The sequence below is a fragment of the Thamnophis elegans genome, chromosome Z (assembly GCF_009769535.1).
Source record: "Thamnophis elegans isolate rThaEle1 chromosome Z, rThaEle1.pri, whole genome shotgun sequence".
In the NCBI taxonomy this organism is placed as follows: Eukaryota; Metazoa; Chordata; class Lepidosauria; order Squamata; family Colubridae; genus Thamnophis; species Thamnophis elegans.
In genome coordinates this window covers 17,570,975-17,594,640 of record NC_045558.1, presented here as the reverse complement: position 1 = coordinate 17,594,640, position 23,666 = coordinate 17,570,975, and positions in this window count along the sequence as shown.

Here is a 23,666-nt window from a genome sequence, read left to right as displayed (position 1 = left end):
ATTAAAGGAGCTGGGACAGCCAAGAGCATGTCTGTTACTTCAGAAGAGTTACAACAGTTTCAATCAGAGGGTTGTGTGTTATGGGCAGTTCTCAATATAGTACCATAATTGAGCCTTGCAATTAAGGTTGCAAGTCATGATAGTCATAAAGCGAGTCTTCTTATAAACGACCTAATTTTATAAATCTTTTGTGATAAATGAATGCCATAATTGTTAAGCAAACTCATTGCATGATTTTGTGGAAAGCCAAAAGTAAACTTAGTAAATTACACAATGCAGCATATGGGTCAATAGCCCAGGGCCCAAAATGCAGTCACATGATTGGGGAGACAGCGGGGCCATAGGTAGCTTTCTAGGCAGTCTGTTGTAACTTTGAAGAGTTACTAAATGATTGGTTATAAGTCAAAGATTACCGATACTCTTATGCAGTTCTGCCTCAGTTTCTCTCCAGGAGTGAGCCTGCAGAGACATCCAATGTAATCATCGTGTATTTTTTCCTAGGCATCTGCAAGGCTATGGAAGAATCACAGAATCTTTGTTAAGTGTAAGGAATAGCAAAAGCAATAGACATATATACCACTTCATAGTGCTGCACAGCCCACTCTACGCTTCTCAGAATCAGCATATCATCTCTACAATCTTCATTTTACCAGCCATGAAAGGATGGAAGGCTGAAGCCACCTTGAGCCGATAAGAATCGAACTGCTGGCAGTGAGCAGGGAGTTAGCCTGCAGTACTGCATTCTAACCACTGGGCCACCACATCACTTCCACAGAATGGAAGTAATTGACATATGCCTATGGGAGGGCTGAGTAGGTGTGACAATGGGTAGAGGAGAAGGATCCGAAATGATAGGATAGGAATAAAGCTTGAGTCAAGAGAGCAGCTAAAGAACACTAGCTGCCAAAGGGAAGTAGAGTGCCCACATCCATGCATTAAATTTTTATCATCATCCATCCATTTATATTTCTTTTTTCCCCTCTTCTTCGGGATCGGAATCTCACTCATTGTCTATAAATGCCTTCTGTGTTTTTCAAGTTTTGATAATGGTTTCAAAAATATATATGAAAATTAAATATAGATATATTTTGGGCTAGAATTTACAAATCCCCCAGGTAATAAAGTTGTTCACAGAATATTAGCTGACAGCTACACTTACTCATAGGCCTCATTCTACAGTGGCTGAAATAGAAATTTAGAAGTTGCAGCAGTCATTTCTTCCTTCCTTCCTTCCCTCCCTCCTTCCTTCCCTCCCTTAAGTCTTCATTATTCTGTATCTCGGTATTTCAGACTTAACTTTCACTCTGCTTTTTGGCAGATGTGACAGGTGGCTGGGACATTGATATCATCAGTCTGGTTCTGCCTCCAAAAGCATGATTTTCCCCCCTAGCAATCATTAATTAAAGGAACTAGAGAGGAAGTGCTATCCAATCAAGTTAGCAGTTGTAATTTAAAATAAATATATTTTGTAGAAGAGAGAGAAGGACGAGAGAGGTTTTATTAATCTGGAGTCAGGTTAAATTCAATCCAGCCTAAATTTTTAAGATGGTTAATCAAAATCTGATTTTAAAGAAAGCAGTCCTGTAGAAGTTTCTTTGCCTGGGCAGGTAAACAGTTGGGAACAAAATCACATAAATGAATGCTAGTGCTGTTCATACACCTTTATCTTCGGGGCTTTAAAATTCATTGCTTCATTAGAAAAGAATGTATATTATGCACCAAGGGAGCTAACAAAAATTGATGTAATATTATAAATGCAGAAAGGTGGCTCTTTGTTAGAGGAAAATACCTTTCAAAGTGGGTGGTGAAAACAAATGATGATGCTATTGCATCATAGGAAGTAAGAAAATAATAGAGTTTGAAGGGACTTTGGAGGCCATCTAGTCCAACTCCCCGCATAAACTGGAGACCACCTACTATTCCAGACAAGTGCTGTCCAGTCTCTTTTGGACTGCTGTCAGAAATGGTGTAGGGTTTCCTGCTTGGGCAGAGGGTTGGACAAGGTGATCTACAAGGTTCCTTCCAACTCTTTTAATCTGAATTTTCTTGAAAGCCTCTAGTAATGAGAAGTCATTCCACCAGTTGATTGTTCTCACCATTAGGAAATTTCTCCTTAGTATTAGGTTGCTTTTTTCCTTGATTTGTTTCCATGCTTTGGTTTTTGTTTTGCTTTCTGCTGTTGGGAAATAAGAAGAAGAAATATACACTTCCAAGAAGAAGGACAAATAAGGAGAGTATTGATACCCCCACATCTTCAACTTTCCTGTTAGTTTATTACTGTTATTGGAATTCTGCCTTCTGATTGATTGAAATATTTCTCTTGTTTGTAGATAGACGTCTGTTCTTCTAGGCATAGCTGAAATGTTTTGGAATGCATTTAGAATTTATGTTTTAGGTTTGGCTACAATTTCTCATACGATCATACACACACACACATGTATGTGTGTGTATACATATATATTACATACACAAATCATGTTGCACTAACATATTACCAAGACATAAAAAGGGATTATTTTTGCATCTAGTTGGGGAAACTTAATTTGTCATGAAGAAATGAGCATTAATATTGATTTTGGGATCTCTGTTTAGAAAGTCATCAACTGCCTTATACCATTTTAAAACCAGGCATTTGTTTCTTAGTAGTTAGCTAGCTACTTTATTGCCTTTGGAAGTAATTGGGAAATATTCAGTGCATAATAGTCGATAAATCACATAAAGAATGATGAATAGCATCTTTGTTCTTGGTTAATTATATTGTGCTTTGTAAATTCAGGGGGCTTGGAAAGCAAAAGGAATCTGGGGAAAAGTTAATTACATCTGATAATAGCAAATGATATTTAGCTTAATTGGGCAATGCCTGCACATTTTAAGAGCTGGGGAAGCAAATAAAAAGAAAATGGGGACTAGCAGTTGTACAACATCTAGTAATGCGGCAAATGTTGCATGAAGGTCTCGCTCTGCTCCTTGCCAGGTCAGCTTCCCATTCAGAGAGTTATTTTTATAAGTGGAATTTGCCCTCGAGTGAAAATTGAGGTGAATCTGAGAAATTTTGCTTGAATAAAATATCTCCAGGAATGCTGAGAATGGTTAAGAGAAAAGAACCATTAAGATGATCTCTCGATGAGCAGAAGTCTCAGATCTTGCTGCGGGAAAAACTGAATGCTATCCTAGATTCTCACAGCTAACTTAACAAACTAAATTAAAACTAACTCACTAGATAAATGAATTGTATCAACTATACTGAGTTGGTCCACAGTTATCTACCTTCTGTACAGTGGTGGTATTCACTTAGTTTTCCTACAGCTTTGCAAATGTGAGTGTGCTCGCTCGCTTTGCTCACATGCGCCCCACCCACACATGCACTCAGCGTTTCGCACATGTGCTTTGGTTTGAAAATGTGCCTAATAGGATGGCATAGAGCTGGGGCAGGCCCACCCACAAGTTCCACTACCGGTCCACACCGGCTGAATACCACCTCTGCTTCTGTAGGATAATCCCCTTGTGATATGCATGTGCATAACAGAATTCATGAATGAAATCTAGGACCAGAATTTGTGAACCTTTGGTTAGTATTCAATAACTTTGTTTTTATAAAAAATAGTTTTATGATTTATAAATCTGCCATTTAACAGATTTAACAGATTAACAGAGTTGTAAAGCACCTTGTAAGTCATCTAGTCCAACCCCCCACCTAAGCAGGAGAGCCGACATCATTTCTGACAGATGTCAGACCAGACTCTTCTTGAAAACTTCCAATGATGAAGCCCTCACAACTTCTGAAGGGAACTTCTGTTCCATTGGTTGATTGTTCTCACTGTCAGAAAATTTCTCCTTTTATCTAGATTGAATCTCTCCTTGTTCAGTTTCCATTCATTATTCCTTGTCTGGCCTTTAGGTGCTGTGGAAAATAGCATGACCCTCTCCTCTCTTGTGGCAGCCCCTCAAATATTAGAGCACTGCTATCATGTCTTCCCTGGTCCTTCTCTTCACTAGACTAGCCATGCCCAGTTCCTGTAACCATTCATCGTAAATTCCAACCTCCAGTCCCCTAATCATTTCCCCATCAGTAGGTGTTGAAGGCAGCGCACTGAATTTTCTTTGACACTTCCCAATTGATTATGTATGATTAGGTGGTTTCACACCTCTAACAATCACATACACAATCCATCTTCTAACCAGCCTGGCCAGGGGCAAAGTTTATTGCTTTCTCAGCCCAGTTTGTGATATGTCTACCCTACCTATTGACTGCAGAGATCCCAAGACAAGTTGCAACATGATAAAACCCTAACCAGAATCAGTATAACACTTCAAAAATACTGCATCACTATGGAGGAAAAAATATTTATGTTACAACAAAAATGCTCTGCCCTGCAATATGCTTCCCCCCCCATTAATTTCTATTGTCTGCTAACTTGATTAACCAAATTCATTTTCAAAGGTGGTACTACAGGCAAGTTTGGAATCTGTAGGATTTCGTTTCTGCTAGATAGTTGGACAAGTTCATTTGGGAATATAATTCAGCCCTACAATTTTATGACAGGCAAAATTTTCAGCGTGCCATTTGATTCAATACACCCCACTGAGAAATTCCTTAAAGAATCGCATTGAATAATTGAAGACAAAATATCCCAATTGCTTTCTTCACACATGGTATGCTCATTAAGTTGGAAACTTTTGAATAGATTTCCTAATTCCCTTTTTATTTGATTTATTTCGGGTGCAGTTCTTTCCCCCCTCCCTGCTCTTTCCCCCCTTTCGGGATTGTTTTAAGAAGAAATCATGCATGTGTCAATCCTTTTGAGAGACAGAGCACTACAGTCTGACAGTTTAAAATACTTCCAGTTCTTCCTGCTAGCATAAAATACTCGTTCCTTGAATAAATCCCTGTGGCCCACCAGAAAACTGCATAAATAAAGCCAGCTGGCTTAATAGTATGCATGGCCCCCAATGTGAAGGATTTCTTAATTGATGTTATGTAACTGTTGGCTGATGATACCCTCTTGGAGACTGGCAAGGTCAGGTACGTATTAAAAATAACCCACTTTTGTTAAGAGGCTATCTTTTGGTCTAAAAAGGTTTCCTAATGTTTCATATCTCACAGGACCAGGAAATAAAATACTTCATAACAGCTCAGGAAAAAGCAACCAATTTTATGGACTGGAATTTCTTTTTATTTTTTTGAGTTTTAAAAATTTGTTGGTTGTTATAGGTAAAATAACTGGGTTACGCCAAGTCAATCTATTTGTTCCTTTAGGATAAGATGAGTTCTATGTAGGCCACCCTGTCCTTATTTTTATTGCCTCCTGTGATCATAAATTTGGCAGCTCAGAGGAAATTTGGGGGCCTGTTTTGCTGGGTTTCTAAAATAATGCTATATTCATTCTCTGCCTTCCCTCCCAATAAAAGAATACATGCCAAACAAATAATTCAGCATCATATAGCTAAACCAAGAGAAGTCTACTGTACTGATGACTCTCCACATGATTAAATCCAACATTATTTTTGTACTGCTTAATTGTATCTGATGACAACTAGACACAAGGATAGTTTTTTTCTGAATGTCATCACTCTGCTAAACAACTAATCCCCACAACACTGTCAAATTATCTACTAAGACTGTATTACTATTATTCTTCTCTTCCTTCCTAGTACCTATCTCTTTCCTAGTACCTATCTCTTTCCACTTATGTCTGTAACCATGTTGCTTATAACTTTAAAATTTATATTATTTTATAGAATAGAATAGAATAGAATAGAATAGAATACAACAGAACACAACAGAACAGAAAGAATAGAATAGAATTCTTTATTGGCCAAGTGTGATTGGACACAAGGCATTTGTCTTTGATGCGTATGCTTTCAGTGTACCTAAAAAGATAAGATACATTCATCACGAATCATAAGGTACAACACTTACTGATAGTCATAGGGTACAAAAACAATCAGGAAACAATATCAATATAAATGGTAAGGATACAAGCAACAAAGTTACAGTCATAAGTGGGAGGAGATGGTTGATAGGAATGATGAGAAGACTAATAGTAATAGCAATGCAGCCTTAGTGAATGGTTTGACAGTGTTGAGGGAATTATTTGTTTAGCAGAGTAATGGCATTCGGTAATAACTCTTCATGTGTCTAGTTGTCTTGGTGTGCAGTGCTCTATAGCATCCCAGTATAATTTGTTTTCTAGTATAATTTTGTTGCAGCAGATTTGAGGCTTGCAATCTACTTTCGAAAGACCAGGACTCGAGACCACGAAGATGCGAGAGAAACAGGTTTATTTGATGCATCGAGTTCAGCATGTTCACACACCAAAATCTGAACTGCCTGGGCTCTGCCCAGGATGCTACTTTTATGCTGCGTTCCACACTGTGCATTCTCAAAGCGTTTCCATTCACGAGACAAACATGATATTTCAAAAAGGAGAAGTTCATTTGAAATGTTAGCTGTTTCACCTCTGTTCTATCTCTCACCCACGCCTGGCTTCCTGTGCCCCGCCTTTACAGGGTCTTGCCATACTGTTCAACACTATTTTTAATACTTATGAGGAAGTCAGAAGTCAAAGTTGGAACTCCAGGGCACTAGAATGAAAAGCCAAGCTAATATGAATTTATAGTATTCAGCATATTAGGATCACCTAACCTGGTCAGCCACTGGTGGGTTTACCTGTGCACCCCCTCCTGCATCAATTTGATTGTTTATTAGTAATCTATGAATATCACTAAGTGTTGTATCTTATGATTATTGATGAATGTATTTTATTATATTTTTCTTTATGTACACTGAGAGCATATGCACCTGTTCTGTCCCAAGCCTCTACAATATATAGAGACACAGACTTGGAGGGAGATAAGCAACCACTTGGCTGGGAACCCAGCAAACTATCTCTATGAAACAAGGCTTGAACTCACGAAATTCTCCCAATCTTTCTCTACGGTTGGATCAGTAAATTGTTGTTTCCTGCAAAAGTCACCCCGCCTATAAGCTCTCCAGGAGGGGCTAATTAGAAGCCACCTATTACTATTTCCTTCTGTGACCCTTTTTCCAAAGCTGCTCCCTCCTCCTTGCAGCCCTACGCATACGTACATCAGCGACAGCCTCCCCCTGTTCTTCCTCACTGCTCCCTGACTCAGATGCCACCTGGTGGCCAACAGGCCTCTCTAGTCCCTGCTCTGACTCCCAACACCCACCAGAGTCTTCCTCAGCCTCCAGGGCAGTCCCATAGTATTCATCGCTGTCAGAGTCCACCAACAGCTCGGCCGGCCACTGTTGGGCCACAACAGCACCAAAGACAAATTCATTGTGTATCTAATCACACTTGGCCAATAAAGAATTCTATTCTATTCTATTCTATTCTATTCTATTCTATTCTATTCTATTCTATTCTATTCTATTCTATTCTATTCTATTCTACTCTACTCTATTCTATTTTCACAGACTGCCTGAATGAGTCCTTGAAGTTTTCTTGGCAAGACTTTTCAATAGTAGTTTGCCATTGCCCCAGTCTGAGAGAGAGTGAATAGCACCTAGTTGCTTTTATGCCTAATCTGGAACTAGAACTCCCGGTCTCCTGGTTTCTAACCTCATGCCTTAGCTACTAGACCAAACTGGCTGTCATAAATCCAACATACAGTAATAATTTTATGAACAAACGTGAGACAGTTCAAATCAGTATTTATTACCATCAGAGGCCAGCAAAAAGAGACATTATTATATATGTGCAATTAGATCAAGCAAGTTATCCACTTCTACTTCATTTGCAGTGGGAGCATTTTTCCACTTTAGCACAGAAATAAGAAAAGGTGTGGATAAAAACCATAGTTACCATTCAGTATTAAAGAGGAAACAGGCTCTGGTAGAGACAAGGGAACCGAGCTTTGAATGGTAGTACATATCCTAGCAAAACAAAATTGAATTAACACAAAATTTGTTTATTGTTTTTATATAGTGATAAATCTATATACCAAGGCAATTCTGGCTAAATTTTAAATGAATACTGCAAATGTTTTCCTTTTTTTTTTTTGCCATGTTAATAACATCTTAACTGGTACAATTAGAACACCTGTCTGTGACTTCAGATTGGAAGTAAATTTCATATTCTAAAATGCTCATCTATTTGAAATTGTAAACAAAATCCTATTTTTCTAAACTGGCACAGTTTCCATCATGCTCGGAATCCTTTCTTGTAGTTGTCAATTATATACACAATGTACTCATTTCGTGTCCCCCCTCCCTTTCCCGTCTTTTGGTTTTAAATTGTTGCTGGCACAAGAAGAGATGTCACTCTCAATTAAATCAGAATATTCTGCATAAAAAAGCAACTTCTTGGGAAACAGGACTCGAAGACTTTATTTGCGTATGTATGGGTGTGTGTGTGTGTGTGTGTGTGTTTGTGTGTGAATAAAGCACTTGTAAAGTTGGTTCCTATTCAGATCAAAATGAAAGCCTCTTCTTGACACCTAAAGAGAAGACAGTGAGTGCTGTGCCTGTAATTTTAAGACTTCACTTGTACATGACTGATTCTCTAGTTGAAAAATAGTCTGCTATTTGATAGGAAGGAGATAAATAGATTAAAGAATCAGAACTGAACTTCCTGCTTATTCCACCACCACCCTTCTACTTTTCTACCTGTCTTTTATTATCATAGAGATAATGAAAGTCATAGATGAAAAATACATTTCTTGTTTGGGAAGAATTTGGACATTTGGGTCTTCTAGCCCAATTGATGGGAGTTTCCACATTCAAACACATTCAATTAAGCAAAGGGAATCAGACTGCCAGTTTCCCTCAGGGTATAAACCCAAGTTATTTTTTTATTATTATTAATTTGAATTCGGTCCTGCTTTTCCTTCAAGAGCATAGAATACTATTCTCCATTGTCTCCCATTACAACCACTTGTCAGGAAGTTGACCTGACAGAGAGTTAAGCATGGGGTGCTTGATGCTTTCTGAACTTGGATGTTTTCTTGCAGACATTTGATTACCCAACTAGTTAACACCAGTGCTAAACCAAACTACTCAAACTAATTTTCAAAAGCAAAGAAGCACCTAAGCCCTCAACTTGTCCAGCTGCCAATTATCTACCATAGAACACAATATGCTATAGAAAGATCTCAACTATAGTCGGATGCACTAATCAACATTGCAGTCTTAGAAAGGAGCATTTTGAACCACAGGACTTTTCACAGAGAAACTGATAAGAGCATCCTCATTTCAACCCTGAACTACAAATATTATCTTCTATTTACAGAGTTGCCGGCCTAACATCACCCAATGGATTTTTTTGGTTAAGAGAATATTTTAATCAGGGGGCTTCCAAAACCTACATCATTACATCATAAAGATAAAGGTTCCCCTATAACATATGTGCTAGTCATCCCCACTTCTAGCGGGCGGTGTTCATCTCCGTTTCAAAGCTGAAGAGCCAGCGCTGTTCAAAGACGTCTCCATAGTCATGTGGCTGGCATGACTAAAACACCCAAGGCACATGGAGTGCTGTTACCTTCCCACCAAAGGTGGTCCATATTTTTCTACTTGAATTTTTATATGCTTTTGAACTGCTAGGTTGGCAGAAGCTGGGACAAGTAACGGGAGCTCTCTCTGTTAAGCGGCACTAGGGATTCGAACTGCTGAACCGCCGACCACTTTGATCGACAAGCTCAGTGTCTTAGCCACTGACCCACTGGACCATTACATCATACAGGCTCTTTATTCATACATTGCCATATCCAATATGGTGTCATTTTTTGGGCAGGTAACAGAGAACCATTGCCCCAAGGGCCATGGTTCCCAGAGTTACACTATGAGCAGGTTATCTGTATCTGCTCAGTTTGCTCCTTAGATGATCCTAATCCTAATTCATTGTGATGAAAAATCATCAAAGGTTACATTATTTTTGTTTCCTTTCTACAGCTCTCTTTCCCTTAAAAAGACTTAAGTGATATTCAATTCTGGATGTCCAGTGAAGGTTTTTTTTATTTCATTAATTTTTTAATAAAATAATTTTTTGCCAATTACAGTAAAGTTTGAGCAGCTTACTAAATCTTTACAAAATGTTATTTTCCCTCCAAAACGGGAATGGATTAGTGTAATAAAAATAGCATAGTTCAGAACCCCCCTAACCAGGTTCAATGAACTTCAGTACACTTTGTCCCCTACAACTGTTTTGCCTGCAATTTTCCTTTTAGCCATTTGTGTCCCCCTCCCATACTAGATTATGAGGAAATGAAATTGTTTTACCATATTTCACTCTGGATCCAGCTACCAATTTGTATTGGAATAGTTCTGAAGCCAGCTGGCCTCATCCAACCATTTCTGATGTCCTGCATCAGGCTTCCAAAACAGATTACGACTTGTCTGCAGAACAATCCTCCCACCTCCACTATTATATTTCCATATGAGTCACCATCTAACTAAATTTTGTATCTTGAATGTAGAGAACAACTCAGAATTCTCTGCTGATCTTCTGATCAATTTACAGTTTATTCAAAAGTTGTAGGACTAGTTTGTATATAAAACAAAATAAAACTTTATTCTCCATCTTTCTTTCATTACAACAGGTCTAAACTAGAGAAGCTACTATCAAAGGAATGTAACACATAGCAAAAGACTCCTTGTTCAACATTATAAGCCTTTAAGAAGTATATTAACATGTTCCTGACTTTAATCACTTTAATTTGCTAGGAGTAGCATTTTCTATCAATTTAGATTTTCAATTAAGAGAATCTGGGACACTATTCAACAAAACATTAAAATAATCCATTCCAGCTGTTAAAAGATCTGCTAAATCCTAATAGAACTTTTAAATCTCTTTATGTTTAAAGACAAATGGAAGGACCATCCATGGTACTAGTCTGTGTTAGATTAGGGGAGGACAACATATAATCTATGATTGCATACAATTCTTGTCCTAATTTCATCTACTTTTGTCATAATTTTAAACATTGTCTGTCAATGAGGAATCTAGCATGATTTGTTCTTCCTTGGGATGTGGGAGGTAGGGTATTATTTTAGCCCTGCACCAGCCTCTACTCCTCAGCAAATTACTGGGTATATGTGTAGCTTTGATTCAGCAATTTGTTTTGAAGGAGATTTGTTTAAATCTACAAATTCACTTGACTTTCCAGATCAGATCAACGATTTGAATGAAATCATTGAATCAAATCTGTTACCTCTGAAGGAAATTAGTGATTTGAAAAGAATTTTGCCCATTGACAAATTCTTTATCAAACTGATTTATAAGTTAAATTGATTTGGAAAATCAAGTAAATTTTAGCTGATATTTTAATTCAAAGCTTTGAAAGTTAAATCTGGTTCAAAGCTTTGAATTAAAATATCAGCTAAAATTTACTTGATTTTCCAAATCAATGTGAATCATCACATGAGATTGGCTCAATGATACAAATCAAATCAATGACTTACAATAAATGTGTGCTAGAAGGCTCACCTTTATCGATTGTCTTTCAAGAAATAAAACTCTTCACAGGTTAAAAAACAACTTCTGCATACTTGCAGAACCTGCATCTGATAGGCATCCTTCATAAGTCTTTCCTATTAAGAATGTTCTTTGAAAAGAACTGTAACAGTAAGATTAGTTAATATAACTAAGTGAACTGAATTAAAACTACTGTAGTTTTAGTGATTAGAACAGCGATATGGTAGAAGCATGACATGACAGTTGGGTAGAAGTCTGAATACGTGGATGATTGCATTAGAGTGAAAGGAATGGAAATTGATAGAATTTAAAACTTAGTCTTTGCATATCACTGCCATATGGTCTCTGAAAAGTACATCACAAGATTAAATTTCTTTCAACATGATAATTTTTTATAAAAAAAACAAAGAATTGTTTTAATAGGAACAATGGGAACATGAGCAAGGATTTAGAACAGACCTGTGCTTTCTGGTGATAAGGGGAATAAGTTCTAGTTATTTTCCTACATATATCATATCTACGGATAACTTTCCAACAATTCTGTTTAAAACCATCTGTCCTCTGCAGAGGAGGAAGGAGTCATAGGATCGTCTACAAGGTTGTAGATATCCTGTTCATACTTACAGAAAAAAAAAGAAACACTTGGATTTGGTCAGCTTTTGTACTGTTATTGTGCAGATCCTCCTGAGATGATGGAAGAAAGAATTTATCTAGAGTCTAACGCTAAAACTCCTGAGGCTGTGGATAGCACCCTTGGATCTGCTAAGTGGATCACCTGCTTGTTAAATCCTTGTCTTTCTTGGTAGGTGACAAGGGTTCAGGAGGTGACATGTAGATGGTTGCAAATGTGGCTTCTCAGATGGAAAAAAATAATCTATGATGCCTTGTAGAAGACAGTAAAGCATCTCTCCTTAGAAAGCTTTCCCTGTATTCGATACTGGAGAATTTCATACAACTCCTGTTGAGAAAATAGCAGAGCTATTAGCACCCAAGGTCCTGAAGGAAGCTGATTATCTGTACCCTTCAATCTTGCTTCAATCCCAAATAGAAGCCAAATCATTGTTGGTCCCATTTGTTGATGACATTTTGCAGAGATAGGGTAGTCAACTGTTCTGGTTTCTTCTTGATCTTGCAGTAGCTTTCAGTGATTAGGAGTGGGAAGCATAGTAATATGGTGATTCTCCTATCTCTGTAGTCAGGTACAGTCAGTGTTGATAGAAGGAGAGCATTCGAGTCCAGAGCCCTGGTGTGTGGAGTACTTAGTAGCCTACGCACTTTCCATTTCTATTTTATGTCTACCTGAAAATGCTATCATCATAGAGTTGTGTGGCTTTATACTAATGGTGAGTTCCAGATCCCATTGCAACCAGTACGGTGCAATGGGGCACAGCATCCCCCATATATGCGCATGCGTCCTTACCCCTGTGATGCCTCCGCAATGCTCCAGCTGCTTGGCGGGGCATTGTGCAGGCACCGTATGCTCCATGCGTGTATGTGGAAGCACCAAAGAGCTCAAATACAGGTAAGGAGCTCAAGCAGGTAGGCCCTCCAGAGCACCAGATGGTAATGGTACTGGGGTGTACCGCCTGCAACCCACATTTCTAAAATCAAATAAATCAATAAAGAAACTAGGTTTCCAAATTGTTCCTCACCATTTCAGTAGATAGGCTAATATCCTATGTGATTTTTATCCAGCCTGCTTACTTTTGGAATTCATGTGTATGTTGCAACAGTGTGAACTTAACAGCTAGAAATAAATCATTTGCATCAGTCTTTAGGTAATTGATGGTTCCTTTAAAGAGTCACCTGCAGGCCAAAAATGCGTATAGATATATTGTACACACCTGTCATGTATGATGGGAAACTGATGGTCTTGTGGAGTCCTTCTGTTTATATTACCTATAGGTGTTGGTACCTGCGCTCAATTTTTCAACTCCTAGCTTGGAAGCTGGGAAGAAAATGTGTGCGTTCTACAAGATTGTTTGGACTATTTTTATCTTTGTCTTCTATGCTTAGTTTATTATAAACCTAACATTTAGAAGGTCTTCATATTAAAAGCTCCTTTCTCACCCATTTGGTACAGCCTAAAGATTAAAGGATATATAATTATGATAAATTAAACATTCACATGGGAACAAGTAGTTGGAGGCAGAGATTGTGACATACATGGTGCCCCACAGCTTTATTAAATTTGATTTTGTTGATGGGAGTTCAAGCTATTTTAAGTAGCAGAAGTAAAATGGCACTATTAATCTTAGTGAAAACATGATTCCGGTGATGTAAAATACCTTCCTTTCTTATTAAATACAGTAGTTAGAATTCTCCCCCATACGTACTTCCTTAAGCATCTCTCTCCTATTTCTTTTTTCTACTGAAAAGATTGGAAACAGTAATTTGTTTAATTAAGTGACAGATTAAATTGGCCAAGGCAGCCACGCAATGTTTTGATCCTGATTACTGGAATGGAAACTATATTCAGCTTTCGTAGTAACTCAGAGACCCTCATCGTTCTCCATTAGATGTGACAAATATGATTTGCTCTGGAACTCCTGATATGGCTTGTCACTACTAACAGACCAATGTGTCCATGACCAGAGGTTACAACGGGCTGTTTCATTAAGCAGCAACCGTGGATCTCCCCGGTTCATAGTTCATCCATCTCTTTCCATTGAGCTGTCATTCCTACCATAACTGTAATGCCATTATAGAAAGGGCTAAGTTCTCTACTCATGCCAGATGTTGTTAGGTATTCAATCCATCCTTCTTATGAACTCTGGCTCCTTCAAACAGTGAGGGAATGGTGAGTGAATTACATATCGAGCAATGAGTTTTTGACATTTAATTAAGAATCCCAAAAAGGAACATTCATCCGAATGATTACAGGAGTACAAAGAAGTAGGTCAATGTTAAGAGAAGAGAAGAAGGTATCTGAAGAAATGTTTCCCATTCATCGTGTTGACCAAAAATCCTTCAATATTTTGAAATTAACATTAGAGGAATTCTCCACTTTGAGTTGAAATGTTCACTCTGTTTTTTTTTTCCTTTCCTTTAAGAAAATACACTATTATTGCACAGTGTTAGGGGGAAAAAAATCTCCAGCCTATATTCTATAACTTTCAAACTCAGTCTGATACAATATAATTTTTTTTTTTGTAATTCTTTTGAAATATTTTTATGTTTAAATAGAGGTAAGTGAATTCAGAATCTCATCTTCCATTCTACAATCTACTCTCTACTAGCTTCTGAAACCTCAATTACATCCTAAGAGAAGACTTCATTAGGAAAAAAACGTCCTATGGGCATTTTTCAGCCCCTCTAAGTCCTGTTCTTCACTATCGAATTGATAAATTCTATTAATCTGGAGGATGGCATAAATATTTCTTTTGTAGCAACTGCCTTGGAGTAAAAGAACTACAAACCTACATTTCTATAGGTTTTTTTTTTTACCTACTCAATTTCTCGGTCCGCTATTTTGGTAGAGAATGTCAAGATGTTATTTCAGCTCTAACATGTTGCTAAAATAGGGAGAAATTATAGAGCTATATATGCTTTAAACATCTGATTGCTCTAAAGCAGCAGTCACCAACTGATGGTCCGTGAGAAAATTTTAGTGAAAAAAAATATTTGCATTTTTATATTGCACTAAATCAGGAGTCCTCAAACTATGCCCCCTGCAATGGATACGTGAAATGGTCATTTCTGTTGCTGTCCTCCTTTGCGGTCTTTTTGTGTGGGTCAGAGGGAGGGAGAAATTCCAACTTAGGGTCTGCTTTGGCCTCCTGGTGCGGGGATTTGGGCGAAGACTGGAGGGAAGTTCTGCTGGTGGAGAAGAGCCGTAGGGCCTTGTTCCAGTGGGACTGCATCACAGTCTGGAACTGGCTGACCATCTCAGCTCGCTGAGCCTCTGGGCACCAGTATTTGCCTTGAACTCCGACAGGTCTTCCCTCTGCTTGGAAAGCCTATGCTCGTAGTCCTCAGAGAGGTGCTTCTACTGAGCCTCCTTCTCAGTCAGATCCAATTTAAACCTAGCTATTTTGCCAACTCTTTCGCATGGTGGCTGCTTAGCTTCAACAACTGCTTCCTGTTGTGACCCTAAGAAAACCAGATGGGGAGGCGAGGAGTGGTTGGGAAGGGAGGGTGAGTAGGGGTTGGCAAGGTGCCTCTCAATATGGCCACACACACCCAGTCACATGACCACCAAGCCACTCCCACCCAGCTGGTCATTAGACAAATCATATTAGTGGTCCAAGGGATTTAAAATTATGAATTCAGTGGTCCCTGAGGTTTGAAAGTTGGTGACCCCTGCCTAAAATACCTAAATTGATGGAGAGTTTTGAAAGGCCCCTTGTATCTAGTTCTGTTTCAAAATAAAGCCTTTACATGTGCCTATACTTTGGTACATGTATGCAAATTTTAATCCTTGATGCTCAGAGAAGATATACATACATGTTTTGAAAGGCCCCTTGTATCTAGTTCTGTTTCAAAATAAAGCCTTTACATGTGCCTATACTTTGGTACATGTATGCAAATTTTAATCCTTGATGCTCAGAGAAGATATACATACATGCCCCCCTTTTTTGATAGATGATGATGCAGAAGTATAAATTAGCATGGTATGTATCCTGTATCATGTTGCTTATAATTCAGGGCATTCTAAATCACAGTTACGAAGGAGAAATCTACCCAGCATTTTTCAAAATATGTCACTGCTTCAACAAGTAAACATTGACTTGTCCAAGTTCCAGCTCTCAACTTCTGTGTTGTTAGATTTAAATTCTTTGTGTTCACTACCAATTTTTGTTTTTGCTGAACATGAAAATGAAAAATACAAGGGAAACAACTATCTAAACAGAACAAACTATAAACTCATTGTTGAGTCTGAGGATAATGGAACTAAAACATCACTCTTAGCAAAGGGTAATTATTAGAGATTTCAGAAGAGACTGCTGTGCTGCTATTAGATTCTTGTAGGGATTAGTTTAATTAAAAATGCTATTATTTGCATGGTTAGTGCTTCATGTTCAGCTTAAATTTGCAACAGGCTTCTCTTAGCTACAACAGTGTAAAGATTTGGACCTAACCTCAACAATAAATGAGAAATGCTTAAAAAAATAATATCCAGATTCATTTGCACTTCCATTTATTTTCAAACTGGCTTTCTTGTAACTCCGTATCATATTGAATCATAACCCTTTGTAACTAAAGTTTTTGCCCTTCCAACAATTTTTACTTTGTTGCAACAAATTAATGTGGAATTGTCACTTGAAAAGGACTTGTGTTAACAGCTTTCTAACTCATTCCTTCACCTTTGGCTAAGTGAATTGAGAATGCATGATTTTTTTTTCCTGATGTTTCTCCTAGAAAGACAGTCAAAACATAGAGACCATTTTTACCGACTTTGGATGAGATAGATGGTCATCAAGCTTCTCATCTAGAGATATTCTGCTGCAGTGAATAGAACAAACTGACCTCAACAGTGGTGGAATTAATTTTTTTTTACTATCGGTTCTGTTGTCATGGCTTGGTGGGCGTGGTGTGGCTTGGTGGGCATGGCAGGGGAAGGATACTGCAAAATCCCCATTCCCTTCCCACCCCACCAACCTGCTTTCTGGCTCTGTTCTCCTGTGCAGGGCAACAAAAGAAGACCCAGCTGATCAGCTGGGACTCAGGAGGCATCAAGTAGATTGGGGCAGAGTTAGCCAGAGGTGGTATTCGCCAGTTCTTCAAACTACTCAAAATTTCTGCTACAGGTTCGCCAGAACCAGTCAGAACCGGCTGAATACCACCTCTGAACCTCACACATGACCACTTCAGGGCTGAATTCAGACTGATTGCAAGAATGTGATAAAGTTAAATTCTTGGGTAGATCTGCATATGCCACTCCTCTTGGGATATCTTGGAAAGAAACCACCATATTTTTCAGAGTATAAGACAAACCTTTTTCCCTCAAAAAAGAGGCTGAAAATCTGGGTGCGTCTTATACACTGAATACACTGAATACAGCAAAATGGCCATGCAGAGCCTTGAAGAGCCTTGCAAAGTGCTTGTGGGGGCTGAGAAGGCAGAAATGAGTGAAAAAACGGACTGTTGTTTGCTCAATTGTGCCTCCCCAGCCCCCAGGAACACTCTATAAGCCTCCTAATGAAAACAAACTGGGCCTGTTTTTGTGAAAAGCGGGCCATTTTTGGGAGGACTGCAGAGTGCAAAACCTTTTTTTGAAATTTGCCTCTTCAAAACCATGGTACGTCTTATACTCTGTTGCTTCTTATATTCCGAAAAATATGGTAGCTAAGATTTAGCCTGCAACATTTTCTTTAGCTAGAATCATAGTATAGAATCCTTTTGGTAGTAGAGGATTAATATTAAGTGGTGTGTAATAATGCTAGGCCAAAATCTCCTTTGAACAATTTTCTATCTGTAAGAAAAAAAGGCTTCTTTGGTTTATCTACTTTATGGAGTGTTTGAAAATTGCTTTTGAATTTCTCTTATTACTGGTTTGTTATAGATGTTATTTTGACACATTCTTACACACCTTTATGTTGTTCAGGGATTTGCCTGGCTGCCCAGTTTGAAAAAACCCCAGAGGAAAAATTTATTCTTCTTTTTCGTTAGTATTTACTCAAAGTACATACTGCAGAATATTAGAGAGTATGTTGTGTAGTAAAAGATAAGACTTCTATATACCCAGAACTTAGACACCTCATATTTAAATAAGTGAAATTCTCCCCAGGAGAATTCTAGTGATTTCCCCTCTCTTTGAAATGCATTCCAAAAAATAAATTTAGAATAACAGAGTTGGAAGGGATCTTGGAGGTCTTCTAGTCCAACCCCGCCTACTCAAGCAGGATACTGTCCCAGACAAATGGTTGTCTTAATATTTTCTTTAAAACTTCCAGGTTTGGAACTTCTAGAGGCAAATCACTCCACTGATTAATTATTATAACTGTCAGGAAATTTATCTTCAGTTCTAACTTGTTTTTCCCCTTAATTAGTTTCCATCCATTTCTTCTTATCCTGCCTTCAAATTCTTATTCACTAAATTGAATGAAAACTGGTAAGGGGAAAAAAATCACTGTGACACAGTCTAAATTCACTCACAGTCCAATCTAAAAGTCCTTAATTCAAAGAGAGCTGTGCAATTCTCACTATCATATTTATAATCAGCTAGTCCAAAGATTTTTCTGGCTGTTCAAGATGCTGAATATTTTAACCTCTACTCTTTGACTGAGTTTGATCAACCAGGAAATGAACACAACTGACAAATCAGAGCTTGTGATGTGAAGTCAGAGCAATGCAAATACAGTCATGCACTTCTCTCCATTCAATTCACTTTATAAAGTCTGAACCCATATTTACTATACACCTTTCTAACAATCAACTTTCACCAGAGATCCAAAATCTGATGGTGACTTTTAGGCTAACAGATTTTATTGAAAGGTGTAAGATTTCATAAACAACAACAGCTCACTAAATCAGATTCCTTCCAAAGGAGGGACACCATTGTATTGGCATCCTTCAGTCTCAAAAGACTATGGTATCGTGCTCTGGAAAGAGGTCAAAGCTGGAGTGTCCTCTCCAGAGCACGAGGCCTGGGTAGATTAATATGGAAGGTAGACTGTTACCCAAGCAGCAGATTCCCGCCCCCCCTCCACGTCACTGAAATAGTCCAATGGAACAGCAGAGCCAATATGATTGGCTGTGCCCCAGGAATTACCAGAACCTGATTGTACACAGTTATGGACAGCTTCCGGGACTCCGGCTCCGGATTTTGCCTCAAGGTTGACTCCAATTTTGGATATAGCCACAAGGCAGTGGAGATTTGTAATCAGAGTTTTCCTTCTCTTAGAAGATGCTTTAACTGCTGTTGGGGCTTGGAGCCCTCTTCCGCCTTCAAAACTGTTGACTGTCTTTTCCTGTAACCCTGGAAAGTGGCCCTTATGAGGTGCTGCCAGCCAAGCCAGCTGGACCAAGGTTTTAAAGGAGGTGTTACTCCTCCATCACTCACCCTTTGTCCTGGTTTGTGACAGGCAGAGCCTGGCTTCCCATACGTTGGGCTCAGGTTTAGGGACACCAAGGTTGACTTAAATGCTGATAGAACCATTTATTAATGGGGTAAATCATATATTTTGGAATATCCCTGTAGAAAGGTATCTCCCAGAAAAAATGAAATATCCTAGGAAACATTGAAAAGGCAGAACATTACATTTCCCTGGATGTGAAAAGGAAGAAAAATGTTTTGAATTGAATTGAATTGAATTTATTATATTTCTATGCCGCCCTTTTCCCCTAAGGGGACTCAGGGTGGCTCACAATCTAAGTCAAGGGAGCGGGTACAGATAAGGAATAAAAAAGACAAACAGAACAATACACAATTTAAAAGCACACAACAATCATACCATTCGAGGGGGGGGGTGAAAGCTCTTTAGCCCCAGGCCTGGCGGAACAGCCAGGTTTTAAGGGCTTTGCGGAAGGCCTGGAGGGTGGTGAGGGTTCGAATCTCCACGGGGAGCTCGTTCCAGAGGGTGGGAGCAGCCACAGAGAAGGCTCTCCTCCAGGTGGTCGCCAGTCGGCATTGGCCGGCGGATGGAATTCGGAGGAGGCCTAATCTGTGGGATCTAATCGGTCTATTGCAGGTAATTGGCAGCAGGCGGTCTCTCAAGTACCCAGGTCCAATACCATGAAGGGCTTTATAAGTGATGACTAGCGCCTTGAAGCGTATCCGAAGACCAATAGGCAGCCAGTGCAGCTTCCGGAGGATAGATGTTACGTGGGTGAACCGAGGTGCACCCATGATGGCTTGCACGGCTGCATTCTGGACAAGCTGAAGTCTCCAAATGCTCTTCAAGGGCTGCCCCATGTAGAGCACGTTGCAGTAGTCCAGTCTTGAAGTCACAAGGGCACGAGTGACTGTTGTGAGGGCCTCCCGGTTCAGGTAGGGACGCAACTGGTGCACCAGGCGAACCTGGGCGAATGCCCCCCTGGTCACAGCCGACAAGTGGTGTTCAAAAGTCAGCTGTGGGTCCAGAAGAACTCCCAAATTGCGAACCCTGTCTGAGGGCCATACTGTTTGACCCCCCAGCCTGAGAGATGGAAAACTTGGCCAATTAGTGGGAGGGAAACACACCAGCCACTCGGTCTTATCCGGATTGAGTGCAAGCTTGTTAACCCCCATCTAGACCCTGACAGCCCCGAGGCACTGGCACATCACGTCAACCGCTTCACTGAGTTGGCACAGGACGAACAGATACAACTGTGTATCGTCCGCATACTGATGGTATTTTATCCCGTGCCGTCAAATGATCTCACCCAGCGGCTTCATGTAGATATTAAACAGGAGGGGGGACAGGCCTGAACCCTGCGGCACCCCATAATTCAGGGCCTAGGGGTCGATCTCTGCCCTCCGACCAACACCGACTGTAACCTGTCCGAGAGGTAAGAGGAGAACCACCGTAGGACAGTGCCTCCCACCACCACCTCCCGCAGTCGTCACAGAAGGATACCATGGTCGATGGTATCAAAGGCCGCTGAGAGGTCAAGGAGCACTAGGACGGAGGCATGACCCCCATCCCTGGCTCTCCAGAGATCATCGGTCAGCGTGACCAAAGCGGTTTCCATGCTGTAGCCAGGCCTAAATCCCGACTGAAATGGATCTAGATAATCGGTTTCCTCCAAGGACCGCCGGAGCTGAAAGGCCACCACTTTCTCAACAACCTTCCCCACAAAGGGGAGGTTGAAGACTGGACGATAGTTGTTTAAAACAGCTGGATCCAAAGATGGCTTCTTCAGAAGGGGTCTCACACCGCCGCCTTTAAAGCGGGGGGAAAGAACCCCTCCCGAAGGGAGGCGGTAACAACCGCCTGGATCCAGCCCCATGTCACCTCCCTGCTGTTAGCAACCAGCCAGGAGGGGCACGGGTCCAGCACACATGTGGAGGCACTTACGGCTCCCATGGCCTTGTCCACTTCCTCAGGGGTAACAACTTGAAAATCAATCCAGTGATGTCTATCCAGATTCTCCCCTGGTGCCTTGACTGGCCCTGCCCAATTGGAGTCCAGGTCCGTCCGAAGCCGAGCAACTTTATCCTCAGCTCTGCCTTACAAAGGATCACTCGTATCCCTCCTGTTTAGAAGGGAATGGGTTATCCTGAACAAGGCGGCTGGGCGCGACTCAGCGGAAGCTATCAGAGAGGCAATGTGTGTTCTTTTTGTCATCCTGATTGCCCAAAGGTAGACTCTGATGCTGGATGTTAAAAGCGCCCAGTCTGACTCAGACTTACTGGATCTCCATTGTTGCTCTAGGCATCTCTTTCGGCGCTTCATCTCCCGGAGTTCCTCAGTAAACGAAGGAGCCCTCCTGGATCCACTGCCTCAGATCGGCCGTAAAGGCTCAATCCCGTTAAGAGCCTCTGCCGCTGCTGAATTCCAGGCAGCAACCAGAGTCTCCGCCGGACTGCGGGTGAGGGTATCAGGAACAACACCAAGCTCCGTCTGAAAGCCCAAAGGGTCCATAAGGCACCTTGGGTGGAACCACCTAATCGGTTCCTCCTCCCTACAGTGGGGGTTTGGTCTCTGAAAGTCAAGCCTCAGTAGGTAGTGGTCCGACCATGACAGGGGTAAGATCTCACTACCCCTCAAACCAAGATCACAACTCCACTGCTCCGAGAGGAATACGAGGTCGAGCGTGTGACCTGCCGAGTGATTCGGGCCCCGAATTACTTGGGCCAAGCCCATGGCTTTCATGGAAGCCATGAACTCCTGCACTGCATCAGAGTGTTCACCGAGCGAAGGCAAATTGAAGTCCCCCAGAACCATAAGCCTGGGGAACTCAATTGCCAGCTCAGCTACTGACTCAAGGAGTGAGGGGAGGGCTGCTGCAATGCTGTTGGGAGGCAGGTACGTTAACAGCAAGCCCACTTGACCCTTGAGGTCCAACTTCACCAGCAAGGACTCACACCCGACAAGCTCCGGAGCAGGGATCCTACGAGATACTGGAGACTCTCGGATAACAATAGCCACACCCCCACCCCTTCCTGGGGTCGCGGCTGATGAAGCACCTGAAAACCCTCTGGGCACATCTCCGTGAGGGGGACTCCTCCCTCCGGGCCCAGCCAGGTTTCAGTAATACATGCCAGGTCTGCCCCTTCATCTAAAATTAGATCCTGGACGAGGGGAGCCTTGTGAACTACAGACCTGGCATTTAGCGACAGCAGCCTGAGACCAGGGTCCTGATTACTCACGCCATCTGGCCTTGGAGTGGGACTCATAGGGCCGGAAGGAGGGATCTCTGTGACGTAGCAAGCCCTCCTTCCCCAGTAATGGCCAGCCCTAAAGTCCCCGCCATATCTGCCCCTCCCTGTTAAGACTGTAATGCTCCGGCCCACTCCCATGTCCGTGGTCCCTCCACCCACCCCCATAGCCCCCGCATTTCCTGACAGGCCCTTCGAATCAGTCATCCTGAGATTGGAATAGGCCCAGATCCCCCAACACTTCTGCGAAGCATTCAGTGTGGGGGAAACCGGTTCCCATCCCAATCCTCACTTACACACCCAAACGCTCACTTACTCACACCCCCACAAAAATTTAAAAATACAATAATATAATATAAAAGGGGAATTACACAGGTTAAAAAGTGGGATCATTCACTTACAATCATACACATCCACACTACTTACAGAGAAAATTGCGCAGGTATAAAAGATGATAAAATAAGCGGACAAATCCGTACATAGAGACATAAAGTCTATAGAGCAAAAGCACAATAGACCGGTCAAGCTGGCACAATATGAGGGAGCTAAAGTGACCTCTTTCTCTAAAAGTCTGGTATAGGAGGAATAATAGTCGAGATGGCTAGGGTAAAGTTCCTGAGGTAGTAGTGGACGATGATAGTCATGGTAATAGATGCAGTCCGGGGGGAGAGATGCAGAACTAAAAGTCCAGCGGGCTAAGTCCATAAAGATGAAACGCAATTGGAGGAGCCAGCTAGGGTAGATGATAAGGATGGTAAACAGAGAAGCCACCCCCAAGCAACAAAGAAGGGCAAACCGGGGGGCCCTTGCACGCCCAATAAGATGGAAAGGCAGCTGTTGCAGATTGAAAGGCACTGGATGAGGGGAAGATTCAGGAGGGCCGTAATGGCGGCTACAAACTAGCCGCTTGATCACCCTAGGCCCTAACCCACCCATCCAGGCTAGCCACCCCTTCACCCGGTCCACGCTGACAAAACAGACCA